Here is a 23708-nt window from a genome sequence, read left to right as displayed (position 1 = left end):
AAATGGAAAGCACTGGTCATGTCTAATGAATCACTACAGACTTTATGAGCCAACACAAAAGCATTTCCTTAACCTCAGAGAACTGAAGACGGCATAGAATCAAGAGTTTTAAAGCATTCAAAATGAGGGCCAAAAGTTAGAAAAAATAAAATGCATATCAAGGATGAAATCTTCTCATACTAAAGAAAATGCCTTCTTTATAAAGTTCAGGCAGTATGCTTAAAATTAATTTATACTAGTTTCCAAATAATTTTTTTTATCACCATTTCCTTAGGATACAAGTTATTATCTTGTTTTTTAAGCAAAGACTAAGTGTAAAATAAGCTATCCAAAAACTCAAGATGGTCTGCAAGCCAAATCTTTCTTTCAAATACAAAACACTTCAGCAGCTCCCATGCCCCATGGGAAGCTGTGAGCCAGACAGTAAGGCAGGAGAGTCCAAGTGTTATGCTAGTGCTTTCCATCAGCCTGGAAGTTAAGCTCACTCGGACCATATGCTCATTATGTTCCAAGAGAAAGGAGACATGAAATTGATCACCCCTATTTTTATAGAGCTGGCACTGCACTATGGACTACTGACAATCCTTTAAACAATGAAGGTCATATATCAGACAACATAAGGAAAATTCAATCTACAGCCAAAGATATTCACCAGTCACAGAGCTGAAAGCTGAATGCTGCTGCTTACACAGCATACTACCCAATGATGCATTGCTCTACAAAGAGGTAATAAATTGAATGGAGATCAGAATGTCTTTTGGCACCGAGAGAGAACTCGGTACCTATTTGGCACAAACTGTCCAATCAAACAATGTTCATAAAGCAGGGGTGCTGTTGTCTCTCTCAGACCAGGACCTAAACAAGCATGGGTTGTAGTATGCTAAACTGTTGTACTCACACTACCTACATCTTCTACCACTGCCAAGCCATAAGCAGGTGAGACCTGCAATGGAGAGAAGACTGGGTTTGGACTCAGAAGACAAGGCTGAGAAGCCTGGTTCTGACTTACCAACCCTGTGACAGTTTCCTTATCTGTAAATGAGAAGGCTAGGCTGCATGATCTCTTGGATCCCTTCCAATCCTAAATCCTTTGAATCCTATAATCATATAAATCCTATGAAGAGCAAAACACTAACAATCAAATCTAGGAGTAGAATCAGTTTACCAGCATAAAAGCAATGTTCACAATGTCATACAAAAATAGAATTGTTATCAGGAAGCATGGAAACAACACTGAATGGAAAATGGGAGGAAACTGCTGAAAATACAGGCTCCACTATTTAACATTTGGATAAATCATATTATTGCTCTGGATGCTCAGTTTCCTTATCTGTAAAATTTAAAGGTTCCTTTCTGCTGTAAAACCTATGATCCCCTAATTTATATTTTAATATATTTAACATCTACTGGTCATCCTGCCATCTGGGGGAAGGGGTGGAGGGAAGGAGGGGAAAAATTGGAACAAGAGGTTTGGCAATTGTTAATGCTGTAAAGTTACCCATACATATAACCTGTAAATAAAAGACTATTAAAATTAAAAAACAAAAAACAACAAACCTATGATCCCATGAAAATAATAGAGACATTTAAGCAGCTGCTATGTGACCCAGAGTTAGAGTAACTGTAAGTAGGGAAGTCAAAAAAATAAAAGCTGTCAACCACCTGACACAGAAGTACTATCAAAGGACTTTAAATTCTACATCCTGATCATGGAGTTGTGGCTCAAAGGGCAGACTAGGGGACTCTGAGCCAGGCACCTAGATCACATAGGGAGAGAAGACCTAGTCTAAACAGCAATTACAGGTATAGACAAAATCCAAGCTGGCACATTGATTTACAATATGGTCAAAAGAAGCTTGTCAATTCAACTCAAAAAACATTTATTGAGCACCTACTAAGTGCATGTCACTATGCTAAGACAGTATTTTATTTTTACCCACAGTTGCATACCCAAATCATAATCACCATGAAGGAAGCATTATTACTTCAAAACATATTAAACAGTATTCCAGATTTTTTCACAAGGCCTCAGACAAAACTGTCAAACACCCTCCTGTTCCCTACCTAATATATGCCTTGAAAGAGAAAGTGAACAAAAGTAATCAAAAGACCTTGTGAGAACACAACAAAGTGTTCCTCTAAAGAGGAAGAGGGAAAATTCTTGAGTAAAGTGAAAGTAAACAAAACCTCTATCCTCCCTTGCTCTGGAGACAGCAGCTATTCTAGTGCCCTATTCCAAGGCAAGCCCAAGGTACTCTTACCCAGAAAATGACAACAGAGTTCACATCACACAAGCTTAAGAGTGTTAGGCCATATCATTATGTATTTAATATATGAATGGCCTGGAGAGTATGGTAGTTTTTGAGCTCATTGTGAGTTACAGTGTAGCTTATTCATTTTATTTGATGTGAATTCCCAAGTCAGACACATCCTTACTTAAATGATTTTTAAAATTCATTCTTCAACAATTTAGGTTTTACTCACATCACTAACCCTAATGTTCTTAGGTAAGGACCTCATTTCTTCTTTTACTGAGAAAATGAAGGGCATTGACCTGCAATTCCTTGGTCTCTCCTTTTCATCTGAAAATCCTTTGAACGCATGCCTTCCTTTCCTACAGTATCTGATAATGACATGACCCTTCTCCTTGCTAAGCCCACCACCTCTACTTGTATTCTTGAACTAATCTCTTTAAATGAAAGGGATAATGAAAAATTTAAAAACTGACACAGTGCTCTGGGGTTTGCAAAATGCTTTCCATACATTGTCATTTAATCTTCCCCTTGGAATAAACTATTGGTATTATTACTATATCCCTCTATGCATAAGGAAACTGAGGCTGAGGGAACATGGGACAGTAGAAGGAACTCTGGATTTAAAGTGAGAGGATTGGATACAAATCTTACTTTAGTCTCCTTACTATCTGTTTGACTTTTGCCAAGTCACCTGGCTTCGCCGATGCTGCCCCATTCCCCAGTTGTCTGTCTGTCAGCCAGCTAAGTAGACCCCAAATCCTGTTTCCAGCACATTAATTCAGTCTTTTAAAGGATTTGGCAGATAAAAGAATAACTGTAAAATATGGGGCTTGGACTAAATGACTCCAACATTCTTTATCTTTAAAATGACTTTTTTATGACTTTCTGAGGGGCATAAAGATATTAAGCACCTGAGGAAGATTTGAACCCAGGTCTCATTTCTCCTTTAGCCTAATCTCCATTGTTTCAGATATTTTTGTTTGCATGCTTTATCTCTTTCTACTGGATTGTATGGATAGAGAACGTATTGTTTTCCATAGTTTTAATTTTAATTTTAAAGTTATTTCTGACTTCCAACATATATGGTAGTATGGCACATACTTAATCAAGAAGAAACCTGGGCCTATATTTGACAAATAAAATGTTTTCTGCTTGGCTCCATAGGACAGAACGAGGAACAAGGGGTTTTAGTTTCAGGGAGGCAAATTTCAGCTTGATATAAATAGAAATGTCCTGTCCAAATCAAGAATGGATTTCCTGATGAGGTAATGAGCTCCCAATACCACTGAAGCCTTCCAGCGTAGGTTAGATGCCTTCATGTAGGGGTACTGCAGGGGAAGATTCCCATTTTTATGCAGATTGGATAAAACATCCTCTTACTTTGAAATCCTGTCAAGTTCAAGTTGACAGCATATATTCAAAACATCGAAACACAGTCCTCCTCATTCCTTTATCCAATAATCATTTTTTCTTTTTTTTTTTTGAATGAAAAAACAATAATTAAGTACTTCCGAGGTGCCAAGTGCCACACTAAGTACTAGGATTCATAAAGAAAGAGCAAGACATTCCCTGCTCACATTTACATTCTAACTGGGAGAGAAGAAAAATAAAACTAAATTCAGATGCAGGGAGGACAGACAGGCACAGAAGACTTCAGAATGCAGCGGAGGGGCAGGTGGCGAAGTCCAGGCATTTTCAAGATTAGTCAGTAGGTGAGATGACAGTACCAAGGAACTGCAGATCATATAAAAAGGGCAGGTGCAAAGGTCAAGGAGTCAGGAGTGCGTGAATCCATTTTATTGGAAGGAAAATTTACTGGAGACTCCCATTCATCCAAGCCAAGCAAGCAGCCTGGATACATTGTAAGCAGTTAAATAATCCGGATGGTTTCAAAGTAGCTGAGGCAGTCAAAAATTAGTTAGACCTGAGAGAGAGATGAGGTGATAATCTGCCTTTATTACTGAATGTGAAAAATAATTCCTATAGTAAGTTAAAACATCAACTCATAGAAAAACCTAGAAACTATATGAAAAAACAGAGAGGAAAATTGCCTCAAAGTACTATAAAATAGTTTCAAGTCAAGGGGAAAAAAAGATAAAGAGAATATGTTGTAGAGATTACACTGTAGGGATAAATAGAATATTGTCGTAAACCAAATTCAATATTTGCAAATATTGACTTGAGTCTCTTCACTTTCCAGCTACTTTTCTGGTTAATTTTTGAGCTTCTATATTGTCCTAAGCCACATTATGCGGCCTAGAGAAGTGCTCCCTGTGCACAACATCCTGTGCTTGTCTTACAGCCACTTTTTTTCCAGCTTTCAATCTAAGTATGTGTTCAACCCCTTTGGCATTTGCTCCTAAAGTTGCTCTTGGTTTGGTATACCACTTATGTTCAGAACATGGTTTCATCCCCTGGAGATGACGACCCCTCCTTATACCCTTCCTGTTCTTCCATCAATTCTCCAGATAACCTTTAAATACACATTATTAAGAGTCTGATACCTGGTGGTGCAGCTGAACTCTCCTAGAGTCTAACGTCTTCCAAGCAACCAAATAACACCCCAAATCCTGTTTACAGGCTCATTTCCAGACTCTCTAATAGTTTGGTAATTAAGAGTATAATACTGATTTTCAAGATTATTAAATGAAATTTGTGGACTAGACACAGCAACAAATAAATAAATAAAGCATTTTGGCCATCTTTTAAAAGATTAAAGTGAACAATCAAAATATCAAATATATGACACTGAGATTGTAAAACAATAAAGGCATAAAGAAAACATTGAATTCAATGTTCAATGTATATAACTTGTGATAGTTTAAAAGCTTTAACCAGGTGTTTAAACTATCAGATCATCTGAAAGCTTAATTTCTTTTTCACATACTCTCCTGTTTCTATCTCTTTAGTTCCCATCTTCTTTCCTTCAATTCCTTTTTAATGCAATCTATACTTCAGACCTCTTGAGAATGACTGCCATTCAGTCTAATTACACATGCACTGCCAAGTAGGACAGGCAGAGGATCCCATGATGACAGTTAAGTTTTGGTCTCAAGCCACTGCAGACTCCCAGAACATTGTCAGCATTACTTCAGTAAAGTAGGTTACAGGGATAATCAATGCAATCTCCTATGGAGTTCACCAGATAAAAACAGAGGTATATGCATATACAGGAGGGCTATTTTTCAAAAGGCAAAAAGGCATAAAAGCAGTAGCACAAGAAAGGAGAGAAGTACAGCTTCAAATGACCAATTTCTATAAAACCCAATATAAGCACTCTCTGTTCAAGGCTAGCTTTTAAGACTCTCTTAATTTTTAGCAAGCTTATGTGCTATGCACAACTTAAAAGTATCAGTTACACTCTCCTCAATAGTTTATAAACAGCCCAGAAAATAATGTGTAGATTTAGAATGCAACAGCCCTGAGCAGAAGCTCTTGTGGCCTCAGGAATGGCCTTCTCATTGCCAGCTGAAATACATAAAGCCCTTAATCAGTAAGAGCACTTCTGGCAGATGTTACTCCTGATGAGCATGTGCCCATTAAATTTCACTCCTCCTTTTAGTCTCAGCTTTCACTTAGTCTCTATACCAAGTCTCTACACCAAGGATTTCTCCTTGGTATATTTAGCCACCCCTAACCCCTCTCTTGATCTCGTCTTGCAACTTTAACTGCCTACTGGATTTTCAGCTGGATGTCCTGGTGACATCTTAAAACTCAAACATGTCCAAAACTGGATTCATTATGCCCTCTTCTTCATCACTGTCAGGGGCACCATCATCCTCCCAGTCACATACACTTGCAACCTAGGTGTCATCCTCAGTCCCTTATTCCTTCTCACTCACCCTTACCTCCACAGCCAACCTGTTCCCAATCCTGTCAATTTTACCTCCTAAACATCTCTCTTGTCCCTTTCTCATCTCTGCTATCGCCACACTCTAGGGCAGGCCCTTACCATCCATCCTACAATTGGTTTATTCCAAGTACTTGAAAAAAGGTTGTCCAGAGTCAGGTTATAAACAGAATGAGGGCTCTCTCAATCTTCAAGAGAGAAATATATTTGGGTCAATGACAGAAAAAACCAAACTCTTGACTCCTTTTTAAAAAATAGGGGAAGAGGATAACAGATGATATATTCATTTGTTACCAGTCATGGTGCTGCAAGATGCAGCTACTACCAAAACTAAAGAGGACATACAATTAGTACAGAGTGAAGTAGCAGGATGAAGCTGACCCTGGTCCTTTTTTTCTGGTATACTACAAGAATCTGCAGCATCCTCAGTATCATAGAATGGTGCAGAGAGATTTTAATTAAACTCCGGGGAAAAGAAAACCTGCCAATTAGAATATTGCATGTAGTTTGTTTTGCTAGAAAATAAGTGGCTAGCAGCTGACACTGTCTTTTTGGCAAAATAAAGCTGCTCATGCCCCCTTTCAGAAATCAAGATAAAAACCACTCTACAACATTTACATAATATAGTCTTTAAATGAGCAATTAGCCTGAAAAGACTGTTCTTACATATGGTATGGTCTCACAACACTACAACCATGACTTAGCACATTATAATAGACATACCCCAATTTTATCTGTATTTTTCTTCTTCTTCTTCAACAAGCTACAGGGGCCAGTGAGTCACACTTTAGAAAACCAAAGAAAGAGCCTGCTGTAGCAACTACAGATTTATGAAATTTAGAATAACTGCAATATCCAGAAGCAAACACTGATAAGTTTTTATCACCTCCCAAATTCACTGGTTCAAGAACTTGTCTAGTAAATACATATATCAATAAACAGATGAAGCTTATTTTACCCCAAGACTTAGGAAACAATTTGCTAAGATGAAAAATAAATACTATTTTCTAATTCAAAATTCTCATTCTTTTAACTCTATAATAAACCTTTAACCATTCCCCTTTATAAATTTGTCCGGAAATATTTAGAATGGGTTATCTATTTAAAGTTATTTATAGGGCTATCTGTGTTGCAGAAATAAACTTCTGATTTATGTTAAGAAATCAGGTAAAAACAAACCTGAACACACCCCTCCCCCCAATTTATCTTGTTCTAAATTGGAAATGACTAGGTATTACTTTGTGAATAAGAATTAATTGTTGCTAACAACTTGATTCAAATTGCTGGGAAACCCAAAGATTTCCCCCCCTCAAAATATGAAATTAGGCAATTCACTTTTACATTCATTTTATTTTTATAAATCATATTATAAAAGTTATTGAATGGAATGAATACCATATCTCTAAGAAAATTACAATTTTGCAGCGTTAGGCATTAGTCACATAATGACAAAAAGGATGGATTTGGTACTCTCTGGCTTACTAGCCATGTGTTTTGGGGCAAGTCATTACATCTCTCTGGGGCCTCAGGGAGGTACTGGAACTAGATGGCCTGCAAAGCTTTTTCAGGTCATTCCATAATCCTAATTGGGAATATTTTAAAAGAGAAAGGCATCAACAATGTGAAATAGTCATTATTCTCTGCCAAGTATTTCTGCCACTTCCTTTTTGCCATTTTACCATGACACGTAAGTATAATGGACTCGATGCTTCTCCTAATCCAGAGGCAGGAAAATGCTTGAATAATTAGGCCACCTCAGTACCATGCCCTGATGGTCCAAAAATTCTGGTTCTGGCAAAGGACACAAGTAGCCCAGCCAAGATGCCACCACTGAGACTTCTCTGCCTCTAGTTTCAAATTTAAAGAAATGTCAGCAGGTGCAGTTGAACTGTGAAGGCTGGGTAAAATATGGCCATAATGGCCAATTCCATTAAGCAGAAGAAATGCTCATCATTAACAGATATCCCAAAAGAATTCTCAGAAAGATCAGCACAGAACAATGGATATTGTAATCCCGTATTAAATAACAATTTTGGAAGAACAGTACTAGCCCTGATTATGGTTACCAAGCATCAATAATGTGCTAGCTCTGGTGAAGATTATCCATATGATACAGTTCCTACCTTAAATCTACTTACTATCTCGGGTAAAATGAAACATAACACATATATTGTTTGTGTAATAGAAATATCAAAGACATACCTTTTAGCTTTCTGTTTTAATTTAACGTTGTTGCTTTTTACTGTTTTTTTAATCATTATTTTATTTAAGTTTGTGGAATACAATAAGCATTTTCATAACATAATACAACAAAAAAAGATGACTGAACACGAAACTGAAAATTCACCATCTACAACTTCCTATTCCTTTCAATACAACAAAATTACCATGTTTATTTCTTTTCCCTCCTCCCTTCTACTACCCCACCCCCAATTCCCAAGTCCTAGAGATGGCTTACTATTACACACACCCACACCACACCTCTAGTTATCATCTGATTGGTAATTAGGATGAAATATAACCTGCATAACTCGACATTCAAGGCCCTTCATGAGCTTACTCCAACCTACCTTTCTAGCCTAATTTCCCTTCAGTTACCTTTATTCACTCTATGTTATGGCCACATTAGACTGTTAGCCATTCCCTGGTCTTGTGTGTTTTCTTGTTCCTGTGCATTGATGTAACCTGTACCCTAATATGTGGACTCATTGCTGCCTACTGAAATCCTTCTTTTCCTTTAAGGTCCACCTCAGGTACTACTCTTCCATGAAAATTTCCCTTATTTTCCCTTGATGAAGGGCTTTCTCTTTTAGAGCACTCACTCATACATCCACACTATAAAAGGTCTTTGTGAGCATAGTCTTTGTTTCCCTTGTTTCCCTTGTTTTCCCCGTCATCAGCACAGACACTGCTTGATAAATGTTTACTAGCATTAAAGAGAGAGACAGTGTCTGAAAGTAAGCTCTGATTGGGGAAGGGAGTAGAGGGCTGCCTATTGCAAATTCAGGCTTAGTTTGGAGTCAGGAAGATCTGAGGTCAAATCTAGTCTTGGACAATGACTAGCTGTGTGACCTTGGACAAGTCACCTCATGCTTTTTGCTTCAGTTTCCATATCTGTAAAATGAGCTCAAGAAGGAAATGGCCAACCATTTATGTCTCTGCCAAGAAAATCCCAAATGAGCTCACGAAGAGTCAGAGATGACTGCAATGACTGAACAACAACTATTATAGAAGCCCCAGGTGCTTCTAGGAAAAATTGACCTGACGGATAGTAAGATGGTCAAAGAGGAACAATTTTCCTATATTAAAAGACGGAAGATTCTTGGGTTCCTAGAGGCACTAAGAGAAAGTGACAGATAGTAGGTATTCCACAAGAGTGTTGAGGTAAATTGGTTATGTTCCAGATTAATAATTGTTAACAAGGTCTAAAAAGAAATCATAATCCTCACTTTAGCTACTTCACATAGCAACAACTTTACTTTTCCTAAAGGACATATAAGACTAATTTGTCCTTTCCTAAAGGACAAATAAGACTAAAAACAAGTTTAGCTCAGAAGAACTTTGCTCTCTATACCCAGAAACACTGAAATGACTATTTCCAAATAGCACCTATAGATTAATACTCACTGATGCCAACAGACAAGGAATTTGTATTGTATTGTGGGGAAGGCAAGTAGGAATAAATCTGGCTCTTACTTTCAAGGATCTTCTTACACTTAATAGAATAATCAAAATACATAAATACATTATGCTATAATGTATGCTAAAGCAAATGATAAAAGTGCAATAAAGGAAGAGCTGGGGGTTGTGAACCACTGGGGATCCTAGTAGAGGTACAGAATCCATCTATGTGGATTTTAGAAAGTCAAATACTAGCATTACATCTGCAGAATTAATCAAGAACATAACAGAGAAATACACTTTTGGGGCACTACTGAACACTGAGGGTATAATACCTGATGGTAGAGAAGGAATTTTGTGGGGCTCAATCTATTTTTATAGCTTCTCTCTTTTTTTTTCCTAAGAAGACAGGGAACTTAGCCAATTATCTAGATGACAAAGAAATAAAACAAAATTGCTTTTAGGACCAAGAAGTGGACTACATAATTAAGAACAAAGATCTACTGACTGTTGTAGGAGCAGAGAAGTTTCCCAAAAATCTTGAAATTATTAATTTCAAGACAGACACAGGAAAAGTTATCAAAACTCTTCAAGTATCCACAGACATTTGGCATGAGTTATAATAAAGCCCGATAGAATCAACCTGATTCAGCAAACAATGCCTTTGTTTTCCCAAACACAAAATTATTCATCAGAGGCCAAGAGAGCACCTGGTCCAAATTCTGCATTTGGACATTGATAGAAGGTTTCACCCTCCCAAGTCAACAGATGAGAAACTGCAGCCAAGAGACACTGATTTGTCCAAAGACACCTGGCTAATCAGTGGTGGTGACCAGTACTCTTTCTACTCTACATTATCATGCTGTTCAATTTCTCTTCCAAATATATCTAGTAGAAATGCCTATGGAGATGGAATAAGGGTAATAACAGCTAGCTAGCATTTAGCTTTTAAAACTTGCAAAGTATTCACATCTCAGGGCTTTGCATTTACCATGTAAGCTGTGTGAAGAAAAAAAAAATCACACCTGTGTTTACTCTTGGCCAAGGTTAATGTTATGGAACACACCAAAATGCTTAATATTTGACAGGGAATGTGAGAATAGAGGTCAAGTTAATCAAGCCACGCCAAAGAAATCTGCAATCTCACTACAAACAGCAAATGCTATCTAACTAGTTCACATCTATTTTCCATCTATGTTTTAGTTCAATAATGTTAGAAGGAAAGTGCTCTTGTAAACCATAGAGTAAACGATAGAGACTGAATTTCAGTCATTATTATTCCTCCACTAAAAGCCTAACGGTTTGTTCATAGCCTAGGTTTTTCAAAGACTGTAGAAGGTGACATCAAATCCCACAGGGAAAGCATTTGGTACAGTGGAAGAGAACTGATTTTAGAATTAGTCAGAGGACCTGGATTCAAATCCAGTCTCATTCAATTACTGTGTGATTTTGGGGTATCTTTCTGTAAATGCATATTCCCTTCCCCAGTCTGGTTCCAGTTTCCTCATCTATAAAATGAAGGTTTTGGATGAGGTAGCATTTAAAATTCCTTCTTGTTCTAAACCTATATGTTCTATCATGCTGGAAAAGCAATGACCCAGTGAGACCAAGTTGGGCATATAAGGACCCCGAGCCTAGCAAACTTCATAGGGGATCAAGAAAATGACTGCAAAGAGAAGAATTTTTCATCCTCAGAAACTAACAAAAGACTAGATAGATTACTGAAAGACTGCAAATCTGGGATATCCACATTGGCAAAAATCCTTGAAAGGATACTATGACAGACATTGCTGCTTCATAAATTATTCTTTGTTTCTACAGACTTCAGAGCAGGGAATACCAGTAAAAAAAAAAAAAAAAAAACCTCAGTCTTTAAAGGTGGGAATCTTGCTAGTTTCTATACCAAAAAAGCTCACAAATATAACCGAGGCCATTGACTTACACTGTAATTCACAGATCTCATAGAATACATTAATTATTGGGGGATAGGGGAAACTCTGGAGCTATCCCCTATTATTGTTTCTTTTTAATTCTACAATATTTACAAAAGCTATTATAATTCCTGTTATTGAGTTACTAAAGCAGTCCTGGAAATAAGTAGTCTTCTAATTGCCAAAGAAAGGTAAATGAAACTTTGATAGGAAGACGATAAACTTCCAAACTTCCAGCACTATATTCTCATTAATGAACTTGAGTTTAAAATGGAAAGTAATATTATTGAGTAGTAGAAAGTAGTTCCAAGTTTTCTTCCATAAAACTTCTAAATGTAGATATAGGAAATACATCAAACCAAATCCTGGTGGGAAATCCAAAAAGTCACAATAGTGGTCATTTGTACACACACACACACACACACACACACACACACACACACACAGAGAGAGAGAGAGAGAGAGAGAGAGAGAGAGAGAGAGAGAGAGAGAGAGAGAGAGAGAGGTGTTGGTAAACCAACAAAACAACAACAACAAACACACACACACATAAATTCTATACTATGATCTATGGTGGACAAAGAATGGGATATACACTCCCTAGTAAGGAGACCTTAGGCAATAGACTGGAAATGAAATTCAGAAGCAAGCAGCATTGAGAGGAGCCAGGTGCAAAATGGGGTCTCAGTTTCAGTATCAAGCTCAGCCTGCAAAGAAATAACAAATTGTGACAGGAATCACAGACTTCAAAGGGAATTCTTCCACTCTGAGGCAACAGAGCTTTCTAGTTGACTGATAGGGCCAGAATCCAAAAGTAGTCTACTGTTGCTCAGACTAAATCTCGGTTAGGAACTTGCAGAACTCAGTCCAGCGGATTGGCAATTAGACTTTGCCCTGAATCAGATCACTTTAAAAGCCACCAAAGTTTATAGGTCCCCACCCTTTCCCTGAGATCCTGGAATAATAAAAAACTAATACCTCTTAAGACAGCAGCAACAGGATCAGCCTAGATCTTTCCTCCAAAAGTGCAGCAGAGCCCAGTCCTAACATTACAATCCTAAAATCCAGTCTGAATTCATGAAATATGCTAGGAGAATGAGTAAGCCAAAAAAAAAAAAGAATCCCACCATAAGGAGCTATTATGATGATAAGGTAAGCTCAGGATACAAACTGAAGAAAATGGTTCTAAAATGTTTCAGAGAAAAAGTTTTGGCACAAATTCAAATGGAATTCCTGGAAAAGATGTACCAAGATTTTTTAAAAAAGAGTTTAAATTTTTTAAAATAAATTAAATAAATGCTTGAGGAAAAATATGAGAACTATGGAAGAAAACTGGAAAGGGAATTAATAGCTTGGCACAAAAAGTACACAAACCTTGCCCAAGCAACTAATTTCCTGAAAATAAGAATGGACCAAATAGAAAGTTAATGTCTCCGTGAAAAAAACAAGATATATTAAAACGAAGTCAAAATACTAAAATAAAATAAAATAAAAAATAAATGATACAGCATAGCAAAAATAAACTTGAAAAAAAATTGAGAAAAAAAATTAAGAATCATCTGACTATCTGAATGTCATGACCAAAAAAAAAAAAAAAAAAAAAAGTCTGGCTATCATATTCCAAGAAAATTGCTCGGTTCTCTTAACATTAGAGGACAAAGTAGAAAATAGAAATAGAAAAAATCTACTAGTCACCTCATGGGAAAAAAAAAAAAACCCAAATGAAAACTCCAAGGAATGTCAGAGCCAGAGCATCAAAGAAAAAATACACACACACACACACACACATAAAGAGACATATAAAAAAGCAAACAGGAATGACCAAATGACAAAAAACTAAAGGATAAACTGCTTATATTTAAATATAAGAAAATGAGTGCTCTCAATTGCCATCATCTTTCAGGGTTATGTATATTCTAATTAGACAAGGCCTAGGAGTGGTTCTGTTATGCATAGATGATCTCAAGAGGAGGGGAAGAAAAATATACTGGGGAAGGAAAATGGTTAGGAAAACATTATCTCACATAATCAGGATATACAATAGACATCTATACTAATCAGGTGGGGATTGGAGGGGAGCGTTAGACATTTGAATCTAATTTTCAACTGAACTGGTCAAAAGAAGGAAGAACACACAGAGTTGGATACAGAAATAGATTTCTCAATAAGAAAATGCTTACAAAAGGGTCATGGTTGGGAGGACAAATTAAGGGAGGGAGCAATCCTAAGAAAAATAAACTCTAAGAATGTATACAAATATTCTTAAATCTTTTTTAGATGACAAAGAACAGGAATCTGAGGGGCTAAACTGAGGAATGGTTAAACTATCAGAGGGATATAAATGTGACAGAAAACTGCTGCTCTAGACAAAGTGATGGGGAGGGCTGCAAAGAAAGCTGAGAAAACTTATATAAGGTAAAGTTGAATGAAGCCAACACAGTCAGGGAAACAATTTATACAATGCTAACAATATGGTAAAAGTAATATAGTAAAACAAAACAAAATAGTTTTGAAAGAATTAAGAACTCTAATTAGTATAATAACCAACCACCATTCCAGAGGACTAACGATAAAACAGGCCAGCCACTGAAGTAAAGTGAAGGGCTTAGAATACAGAATGAGACAAACTTTTTGGATATGGCAAATGTGGAAATTTGTTTTGATTTATTGTTCATATCTCTAATAGGTTTTGTTTTTCTTCTGTTTTCAATACAAGGTAGGGTAGGGAAGTTTGGGGAAAGGTGATAAGTCAGACCTTTTCTCACTAAAATGAAATACTTTTTAAAACACTATATGCAAAGAAAAAAAGAGGGATTAGAGTAGAACATTCAGGATGTCTTTCCTCTCCTTGCACTCCTTGAAAGAGTGTGGCCATTTGAACAGTCTTGAGAATCCAATTCATTTTGCTTGGTTCTAAGATAGGGACAGAACTAAGAAATGACTAGCAGGATGAATATGGAGAGGCTTGGAAAAACTTACATGAACTGATGCTGAGTGAAATGAGCAGAACCAGGAGATCATTATACACTTCAACAACGATAATACTGTATATGAGGATGTATTCTGATGAAAATGGATATCTTTTACAAAGAGAAGATCTAATTCAGTTCCAACTGATCAATGATAGAATCAGCTACACCCAGAGAAAGAACACTGGGAAATGAATGTGGACTACTTCCAGTTTTGTTTTTCTTCCCAGGTTATTTTTACCTTCTGAGTCCAACTCTTCTTGTGCAACAAGACAGTTGTATAGTTCTGCACACATATATTGTATCTATGATGTACTATATCTAGGATATATCTAGGATAGTACTATAACATTTAACATGTATAAGACTGCCTGACATCTAGGGGAGGGGGTGGAGGGAGGGAAGGGAAAAGTCAGAACAGAAGTGAGTGCAAGGCATAATGTTGTAAAAAATTACCCATGCATATGTTCTGTCAATAAAAAGTTATTAAAAAAAAAAAAAAGATAGGAACAGAACTAGGACCAATGAGTAGAAGCTACAAAGAGGTATTGACTGCATGTAAAGAACTTTGCAGCAAGTGAAGCTTTCTAATTATGGAATGGAAGACTTGTTCCCCAACATCGTTGGTAGGGGAAAGAGTGTGTAAAGAAGAAGGCAGAGCCCAAGATGGTGGAGTAAAGGCAGGAACTCGCTGTGTTCTCCCGAAACTGCTCCAAATTGACTCTAAACAAATGTAGATCACACAAAAAGATGGGATACAACAATTTTCCAGCTAAAGACAACTTAGAAGGTTAGCAGGAAAAAGTGTGTAAAGGGATTGTTCTTCAGCAATGGGACCCGCCGAGGAGTGTTTTAAATGGTTTAAACTGCAAGCAAGATCATACAAATTTTAGGTTTTATCTTGGATGTTGTTCAAACCATGATCATATCTTACAACTTGTATGTAAGGGAGATAGTAACTGAGTTTCCTGCTCTTGTTTTCCATCTGGAAAGTCAAAGACTGCAATTTTTGTAAGTTTACAAAAACAGGTAAGAAAACTATAGGATAAGAAAGTCTTACCCTCTATTTAAACCTTTAGAATATAAAAATATTTCAAGAGTATTAGTAGAGTTTGGAGGGAAAGAGTCTAAAATAGACAAAAGGCAAACAAAAATAGTAAATTATAGAAATCACAGGAAGGCTAATTCTAGTTCATTGTATACAATTTTTCTTGGAGGGGGGGAAGGGAGGAGATGAAGAAGGAGGTTTGAGATGGCATTCAAATTAGAGTTATCTTCAAATGGAATGAAATGCCCTGTGAGAAAGTGAGCTCTATATCACTTAAAGCAGAGACTGGATATCCACTTGTTAATAAGCATATTGTAAAGGGACTTACAACAGAATAAAGTAGATTTTTGGAGTCCATTCTTACTCAAAGGTCTAGATCCCAAAAGAGTAAAACATTTGTGTAAGATGACAAATGTTATCAATTCTGCTAAAGCAATGAATTTTTTATTATTGACTCTTATTCCTAACTACTTTGGTCTTTGTGATCTTTGGATGCTTTTATAACACAGTCATATAATCCAAGTATTACTGCTTAGGACTGCAGATTCCTGTATATTCAGTTGAAAAAAAATTTTAGTCATACTAAATAGAGTCTAAGCTAATTTTATATGATGCCCTGATAAGAAAAAATAATACAAACAGGAACCAACCATATTTTTAAAGCGTACTTCTGTCATATAGCAAATCTACCAGTTTCTCCACATAACTCTTCCTAAAACATCTTCACCTCTTTACTCTGCACATATTCCTCTAATATTTCTTCTTTAAGAGAACCAATGAATAACTGCCACTTATCAGAAAACATCCTTTCTCAGATACATGCTTTATATATTGCTTTCTTTTGAACAGACACTTCAACTTGCTCAAGTCTTTAAGCTACAGCAATTTTTCTTATTTCTATCATATTGCATTTCTCTTGTGGAACATCATAAAGGCCAATTTAATATATTCCTTTGCTTTCCAACTATCCAAAGGGAATGTAACCACCACAGTCCACATTTTAACGTTATTTTCTCCAATTTTTTCACAATTTTCTATTATTTTCATAATTCCAAATCTTAAGAGCTAACTCTGTCAGGATGAAACATAAATACTCCAAGTTTTATAGCATAACAAATAATAAACATTTCTATTTTCCTTTTAATAAAATATGTTCTTATAGTAATGAAAAAAAAATCTTGTTAATTATTTAGTGTATTTGTATGCTCCTTTCTCATTAAACTTCCCAGTCTTTTATATTGGGTTTTATTTATGTTAGGTTATTTTGGGTTTTATTTACTTTGGATATTTTTTTTTTCAAGGCACTCTATGATAATTCTGTAAGTCCTTCCTTCGCTCTCCCTTTCCCCAATACAGCAAACTCAGAACTGGGCTTTCAAGAAACAGCAAAATCATTTTCCCCCCTTAAAAACATAACAAAAACCAAAGCGTTTAAAATGAACAAAACAAGTTATAATTTTTATCTTGAATTAAGAGGTTATTTAATAAACTGTGAAAGGAAATTTATTAGAAGTTCCATTGAAATAAATTTAATCGTTTTGATCTCTAAATTGTTTCAGTTATAGGTTCAAACATTTAGCCTTCACAGCACAATTAATGTTTCAGGCTTGCTAAAGGACAGTATATTGGAGTAGAAGGGTACCCTCAAAGATCATCCAGCAGAATCAAAGAGAACCAAAAGAACAATTTATAGACTGACCACAAAAATGCAACGGAAAACACAACCAAAAGACTTCAAAATTGCGATCAGTTCGGTGACCATTTCCATCACCAATCAACATATGAGAATTTATTAAGTACCTCCCACCAAATGATTGGGATACAATGGGGAAACAAAACAGTCTCTGGGAAGACTCGAGGAGCTTACTTTGGTATCAGTAAAACAACAGAGTCTATCTAGAAAACAAATCCGTCGCAGTTTGCGGTAACTTTTGGGGAGATCAGGAAAAGCTTAGGGTGCGGTAACTTTGGGGAGATCAGGAAAAGCTTAGGGAGGAAGCATCTTGTAAGGAGGGCTTTAAAAGTGGGGATTCTAAAAGACAAGGAGGGAGGCGAGTACTCCAGGGACTGGACAAAGTCTTAAGGGGGAGATGGACTCTTGGTGAAGTCTATCTCCCACCAAGCGCAAGCCATGGGAGGGACCTTTAGGCAGAGAATGAAACGCAATGGCGGAGAAGAGTCAAGGCGTCCTTTTGTCCCGTCTGATCCTACTTGGATATTTATTGCAAGGAAAGGTTCTGTGGTCAAGGAAGGAGAAGTCATCGGCAGGAGCAGCACTTCCACCTGTTCGTTTGAAGCCCTTGGAACAGGTGAGTGATTTGCCCAAGGTCTCACACGCACACACACACACGCACGCACACACACCTGCTGCTTCTCCACAAGGGGCAAGAGCGGCGCTTTCCCGACACCTCCGCGCCCGCCCATCGCCACTGGAGGCTCACCGGGGCGGCCGGCGGGGAGTCGGGGGGCTGGCGCGGCCCCCCCGGCCCGGCCCCCGCAGGTCCCGGAGAGGCCCAGAAATCGCTTACTGCCGAGCTGAGACTTCTGGGACAATCTGCCCAAGAAGACCAAAAACCCTCCGTGACTTTAACCAGGGTTACATCGGGGCCTTCCGCTGCGCGGAGGAAGCCGATTAAGGTGACATGCTTACATCTGTGCCGTATCGCACGTAACTTATTATTGTTATCGCGACAAGGGAAGCTCCGCTCCAGGCGCTCAGAGCCCGGCTTCAGGCACCCGGAGGAGGAGGAGTCGGGGGGAGGGGGAACTGGAAACGAACCGAATGTCAATACAGGAGAAGAGGCTTCACCTAGGGGCAGGCCCGGGGGCGCAGGACCACCACCCTCAGTCCGGCCTCTCCGCCGGAAGTGAGCAGGTACCCGGAGCCGAATCCTCCCCCGCCGGAAGTAGGTGGCCCCTCTCCCGAGGAGCCCCAGGCTGCCCCCCCACCGGAAGTAGTCGGCCCCCCAATCGGTCAGCCTCCGAGCAGGCAAACTGAGGGTCAACAATGGGGAAGGGAGTGGGGGAGGGGCGCATCTCGGAGCCGGCCCCCCCAAGGGAGGTCCGGCTTACTGACCTGCAGGCGGCGGGCAGTGAGAGGCCGCAGGCCTCCAGAGAGCCCCCGCACTGAGCGCAATTCCCTCAGTCCCTCGGCCGCGCTCCCTCTCCGCTCCCGGTCACCTCATCACCCCACGCACGGATCCCTCCGCCACTTCCCTCTCCCGCCGCCCGCCGCGGGAGTACCCTTCACCCTTCGGCGCCCTGGATGGCTTACCATATTCTATAGTCCTTGCCTCGGCAGTGAACACTAGCGGTTTTCTGATGGGGCTCAAGGCAGAGCGGAACTTCCCGCGCCGCGTTCCTCGAAAACCTCCCGGGGTTATTTTTCTCGGTTGCGGAATGAAGCTACGTGCGTACGAACGAAACGAGTTTCGCAGAGCTTGCTGGGAGATGTAGTTTATTTATTCCGTCCCGTGCAGACTCCGGGAGGCCTAGTCGAAGTGCGTCCGTATGGACCGGAGGACGGCGTGGGGGAGGAGGGGAAGGGGAAGGGGAAGGGGAAGCCGCTGCCGCTTCAGCCTTAGTTTGCACTCTTTTCCCTCCGTTCCCTCTTCGGAACCCAGGAGCCCCGGGTCTTCGGGCCCGCGCCACTCTGCCACGCCCCCTAACCTAGACCCGCCTCCAAGCCAATCAAAGTCCTTCTTGCCAACTCTTGCCCCGCCCCTTTCTTCCTCGGCTACCTGGCTTCGGGGCAGCTGGCCCTTCGGGCGCGCGCGCGCGGGCGCGCGTAAGGGTGCTTTCCACTATCGGCGGGGCAAGAGGTGGGTGCTGGGGTGGCCGCCGGGAAGAGCCCTGGGCTTTGGGACACAAGCGCGTGCCTGTCCGCGAGGAGAAGGAGGAGGGGAGAGGGGAATGAGGGAGGGGGCGGAGGAGGGAAAGCGCGCGCGCGCGCACATTCCTGGGCGGCGGCGGCGGCGGCGCGCGCGGAGCCGGGCGAGGCGGGAGCGCGCGGAGGCCGACGGCGGCGCGCGTGGGGGGCCGGCCCGGAGCGGGCGGGGGCGCGCGGAGGCGGCGGCGGGGACTTAGTTAGTTGTTGTGAGTGTCAGCGGCGGCGGCGTCCGAGGCTCCAGCGGAGGCGGCGGCGCCGGGACGGAGCGGGCCGGGACCGCCCGCGCGTCTCCCGCCTCCTGCCAGCCCAGGGCGGACGGACTGACGGACTGCGGTCGGCCGGCGAGGAGGTCGCGGCGGCGGCGGCGCCGCCCGCTGATCCCAGGTGAGGCTGCGGCTCGGGCGGCGCCCCCTCCCCGCGGGCGAGAGCCTCGCGCCCGCTCGGGCCGGCGGGGGGCCGCGGGTTCCAGCTGCGGCGCCCGCGGGAGAGGGGCTCCCGCAAACATGCGAAGTGCCGGCGAGGGGGGCAGCCCCGACCCGCCCGGGGGCGCCGTTCCCTTCCTCCTCTGGTGCATTCCCAGTGCGGGGCTCGCGGGGATCGGGGGGAGGGGTGTCTTAGGGGCCAAGTTCAAAGCGTGAGCCCGGACGCGTCCTCCGCGGCCCCGGACCCTGTGCGGAAGAGGAGCGGCCGGGAGTGTGAAGGGGCTTGTGCGAGTGTGTGCCCTTGTGAGCGCCCTCGCAGACGGTGCCCGCTGGCCGCCCTGCGTTCAGAGCCCCCGGGACCTCGGGGATGGGGGCCGGGGTGAGGAGTTAAAGGAAGACACGGTTTCATCGCGCCTGGCCCCGGGCAGAAGAGCGAGCACACCTCTCCCTGGCCTCCGCTAGCTAAAGCAGCTCGGGTCTTTGAGAGTGGGTGCTTCCGTGGCTCCGGTCCGGGGGCGTCTGCGCGTCCCTCGGCCGAGAGCAGGAAGGGAAATGGTGGCCGGCCCTGCAGCTTCCCCTGACCTCGGCTTGGAGGTCCGAGCCAGGGGGCTGGCGCCGATGGCACGGCTCGCACTGCCCACGCAGGGCCCCTCTTCCATACGGAGCAAGCCAGTTGTGACCGTCTAGTTAGTCGGAGCATTAAGGCCGAGCTCAAGCTCCTTTCCCTCGGCGGGGGCGCCCAAAACCTCGCTGACCCGAGGGCCAGCGGGTCGGCCCCGTGGTCTCTGCAGAGTGAAACTTTCCAGGGGCCATTCTCCTTGTCCGGTGACACCCAGGCTTCTAGAGGCGTCTCCGTCCGCCGACGTTCCCGAGCGAGTGCTGCTCACTTTTCTTTCCTGACTCACTTTTCGGATCAGGAAGGCGGGCAGAATGAGTTTTCTGGGGATGCCAGTGTCCGGCACCAGCCCGAGGCCAGCCAGGGCTGACCGCCTCTAACCATTCCCAGCACCGGGTCCGGGACATTTTTGAAAGTGCGCCATCCTCTTCCAGCATTGTTGTGGGGAGGGTGTTCTGGAAGGGGAGAGTGATTTAGGGTTTATTTGGGGAACACAAATTCACTAATAACTTCTAGAGAAACAAGAACTTTATCAAACTGTTATCACTAATGGGCCATTAATGTGGTGAATGGCTGTGGTGGGCATGGTTTTGTTCATTTGGGGGAAAAGAGCCTGGGAGGGACAAATGGGATTTTGATCTTGTGATGGTGCCCTTAATCTTCATAATTTTGCCTCCCCTCCGTATTAACATGCCCTTAGAATTCATTTTCAAGAACTCATAAATATTATCTCTTCATAGCTGTTTCCTGACAATCACATTGAAAAAACAATTTGTTCCTGGAAAGTATTGTATTTATGCTCATGTAAACATTTCTTTTGCACATTTATGCTAATGTAAATATTTAAGTCTCTGAGCTTCAAAACTTTATTTGCCTATTTGCATATGTGTTTTTCAACATTCAACAACACCTACCACATTTGCCAAATGAGCAGAGGCCATAAATTCATGTTTTGGCACATTTCATATAATCACTCTTCTCAATTGCTCAATGGTGAAACATCATGAGATTAGCATTTGTTTTATGAGAGCGATTTGTTGTTTTTAACTATATAATGTTGTGCTATTTAAATAAAACAGGTGCTGTGTTATAGCTGATTGTGTTGCAACCTGCCAAATCATTTAAAAAAAAATTCATTGATTGTGTAAATCAGTAGGGACTCCGCTGTGGCCTCTGGTGCAGATTTAGGATCATAAAATCAATGACTGCTTCAAAGCCTTCAAATCAACAGACACATTTATTAAGTGCCTGATATGTGCTGAGGGGGATGCAGAGATGAATAAGGCACTATCTGTGCCGGAAGGGAGCAGAAGTGTTAAGATGTACGCAAATCTAATGAGAAAGAGAACAATTGCCTACCAAAGTTACAAAGTGCTGGCATGTATCTCTTCCAGCTTGTGTGGAGGAGATCAGGAAACCCTTGGAAGAGGAGGAAGGAGCTGGGGTGGGGTGGAAGAAGTGCTGTATCTTACGCAGAGGAAGGCTCCCACTGGGAATGCAGGTGGGTGAACTTCAGGGCAAGAACAGGATCATGAGAAAGCCTCTTTGCTTCGTTCTGACCCTTTCACAGCCTTTAGGTGCCTTTTCTTTTTATATGCTGGAATTTCCCTGCTCCTGGTTTCACTGGGTAGTGCTCTGTTCCCTCGGCACTTCCACCTTGGGAAGTATGTCCTAATGGAGCTGGAAGAAATTGCTCTCATTGTTGAAGTTCTCTTCCTCTTCTGATTATCTATTATGTAATTAGAGATTGTACTCCTCAATAGAATGTAAGCTCCTTAAAGGGAGTGCTGGTTTCATTTTGTGCTCTCCTTGTGTAAATTGTAAGTGGTGGCCAACTGATAGAGTGGATCCAATTCTGGGACTTAGAAAGTCAGGAAGACTGGACTATAAATCCTTCCTCAGGCATTTACTAGATGTGTGACCCTAGGCTTATCCACTTAAGTGACTTAACCACTTCATCTCCCTGTGCCTCAGTTTCCTTATCTGTAAAATGGGGATCATAACAGCATCTCCCTCCCAGAGTTGTTGTGAGGGTTAAATGAGTTAACATGTAAAAACACTTTGCAAACCTTAAACCTTATGTAAATGCTATTTATAATGATAATAGTTATTGTTGTTATAGAATTCAAGATATGACTTTAATATTTCCCCAGCTAGAAATGCTGTAAGGAATATTGTTGAGGAGATGCTCCATCAGGCAGATATTTGTCAAACTTAGATGGTTTTTCCAGCTTTGTGAGTCTGAAAACTTGAGGGTCTTTACCTTCAAGGAACCTAGATGACCTGGGAGATCGTGACTTGTATCTCAAATAATAAAGATGAATAACCAATTTATTCTTTAGACAACAGGTGTGACAGATCATTGGCATGGGAAAGGAAAGGGCTGATTGGGAGGAGCCGGCAAGGTTAGCCGTTGCCTTGGTATGCCAGGACTCTGAACAGGCCTTCACCTACACTGGCTCACGTGAGACATCGAGGCCTCCGTTTTTTTTTTTTTTTTTCTCTTGGATCTCATAAGTTGCCACCAGTTTCTTCTGTTGTCCCCATATTGTAGGGTCATTGCCAGTGATAATTATAATGACTATCAGTAGTTTTCCCCAATTTATTCCTAAAGCTAACTTGAGCTGATATGATTGTGGTTGTGCTTCTCTATTGGACCTAATTTTTTTTTTTTAATCTTTAGCTTTTTGCTACTTTTCCCCAGGTAGGAAATGAAATGTTTTCTAAATTTTTTTTACCTTGGAATTGCCTGCAAATAGTCATTTCAAACAGAATACTTTGATTTTATCAGCTTTTATGTATATTCTGACTTCTTTTGCAGGTAGAAATTTGTTGAAATATTTCTATCCCATGTGGCTGTGAAATAGATTGTTAACCATTTGGATTACCAGTCAGTCATAAAAAGCCAAAGGTAGAAGGCAGAGTAACAGTTCAATGACTCTTCTTCATAGATTGGGAAGCCAAGTCCCAAACTCATTCTGTCTGCTTGGTAACCCAGTCTGGGCATTCCTCCCAGCTCTGCTGATTCCCACCCTTCACTCTTTGGACTCCCCCAGTATCTGTTGCTTTAGAAAATTAGCCAGACTACAAAATGGATTGGTGAAACT

General features: G+C 41.0%; 2 protein-coding genes across 13 annotated transcripts in view; one reads left to right on the top strand and one right to left on the bottom strand.

Moving 5' to 3' along the window:
- Nucleotides 1-19348, bottom strand: part of HMG20A (high mobility group 20A) — a 64884-nt gene extending 45536 nt beyond the window's left edge. For 3 of the 6 annotated variants that reach the window (XM_003754880.4, XM_023505975.2, XM_023505392.2), the window contains exon 1: nt 18751-18880. The gene's annotated coding sequence lies outside the window, so the exon portion shown is untranslated. Of the gene's footprint in view, nt 1-18453; nt 18708-18750; nt 18881-18948 lie in introns of those variants that run through there. The other 3 variants (XM_031956815.1, XM_023505059.2, XM_031956814.1) reach the window with 3 other exon arrangements.
- Nucleotides 17635-23708, top strand: part of PEAK1 (pseudopodium enriched atypical kinase 1) — a 252118-nt gene continuing 246044 nt past the window's right edge. For 3 of the 7 annotated variants that reach the window (XM_031956813.1, XM_031956805.1, XM_031956810.1), the window contains exon 1: nt 19878-19947. The gene's annotated coding sequence lies outside the window, so the exon portion shown is untranslated. Of the gene's footprint in view, nt 17984-18115; nt 18312-19436; nt 19496-19877; nt 19948-20117; nt 22103-23708 lie in introns of those variants that run through there. The other 4 variants (XM_031956806.1, XM_031956808.1, XM_031956809.1 and 1 more) reach the window with 4 other exon arrangements.

Source organism: Sarcophilus harrisii, chromosome 2 (genome assembly GCF_902635505.1).
Source record: "Sarcophilus harrisii chromosome 2, mSarHar1.11, whole genome shotgun sequence".
Lineage (NCBI taxonomy): Eukaryota > Metazoa > Chordata > Mammalia > Dasyuromorphia > Dasyuridae > Sarcophilus > Sarcophilus harrisii.
Note: the sequence above shows the minus strand (reverse complement) of the source record. Positions and strands in the feature narration are given on the sequence as shown.